Here is a 1580-nt window from a genome sequence, read left to right on the forward strand (position 1 = left end):
TTAATTAAAACACTTCTTATAAAATTTTTGAAAGTTTGCTTTGTCATAACATCTGATAAAAAGTAGTTAGATGAGAAATAAATACGCTGACGGATTAACATTTTTGTTAATTTATACCAAAATTTCAAAAATTTATAATTAAAGCGTTGGTTTTTTGTTACGGTTTGTTTTCTTTTATTTACATATTTTTGTTGTTAAAAACGTACAAAAAGAAAAAGTACCTCATTTGCAACCCTGAAAAAAAGTTTGTTGAAACTGAAAAAAGTTCGTTTTTTTAATAGAGATAAAAAAGTTTGTTAAAAAATTTGTTTTCTTAGACAAAATCAAAAGTTTCTCAACAAAAGTTTCCCAGTGTGAACCATGTCTTATGTGCCTTGAAAAATCTACTTTTAACTTAATGCAAAAAGTCGTAAAATCGAGTCAAAAAAAAAATGTTACTATGGCCGTATATATAAAATGATATATAACTGCTATGGAACGATATTGTGCACGATTAAAACCTATATAGAACATTAAGTTGAAAGTGTAGAAATCGGTTGGCATAAATTTTTTCGGATTTCATCGTCTGGGGTGTGTACTACAACTTTTTTTACAAAAAATATTACAATTTTATATACATATCGTCACCTGAAATGCAAAATTTAAAACAATTTAAAATATATATTGGTATCAAAATAGAACTCTTGTAAAAAAATCGGATTTTGTGGACATGAATTTGAAAAGCGCAATATTATCTATTACGTGCATTATTTGGCTGTACAGTCATATTCAAACATATTTATTCGTGTTGTTATATACATCTTGTAAGAAATTGTCGTTTTTATAACAATAGTTCTCATTATGCCCTACACCACTTTAGTGTTGTGTATGCTGATGTTTGCAACATACAAAAATATTCGTTCTATACCCACCTTAAAGTATAAAAATCGGCTAAGAATCATTTTTTGATTCGATTAAGATATGTCCGTCTGTCTGGCTGGCTGTTCATGTAAACCTTGTGCGCAAGGTACAGGCCGCAATTTTAACATAATTGGATGAAATTTGACACGTACACTTCTTTTGGCCCAAGGACGAAGCCTATTGAAAATAGTTAAAATCGGAAATAAATTATTTCGATTAGCCCTCATACAACCGTACCCCCCAAATGGGGCCTTTGGTTTTATATTTAATTGAAATGATCTATTGAAAATCGGGCCTTTGGTTTTATAATTAATTGAAATGATCCATAATGTCAACAAAAGTCAATAAAACTTAGTTTTATAGAACTTTAAATGACACTACCGATTTTTGGAATGATGGGGCTTCATTTGACCCTAGCCCCCATATAAACTCCCCTTCTAAAAATGACTTAAAAGTCAAAATTCACTTATAAACAATAATAACACTTTTAAATTCTACATAAATATCTTTGAAGTTGATTTAACTTTCATACCAACATTTATAAGGATAGGGCCATTTTTCCCCCACTTCCCCTTTGAGCACGCTTGCAAAAAATCTCTTTTTTTGCCCAAAAAAAAAAGTAAAAATATTCCGAAATAAAGTTAAAAAACAAATCAAATACTTTTTTTTAATAATCACCA

This window comes from Lucilia cuprina, chromosome 2 (genome assembly GCF_022045245.1).
Source record: "Lucilia cuprina isolate Lc7/37 chromosome 2, ASM2204524v1, whole genome shotgun sequence".
NCBI lineage: Eukaryota > Metazoa > Arthropoda > Insecta > Diptera > Calliphoridae > Lucilia > Lucilia cuprina.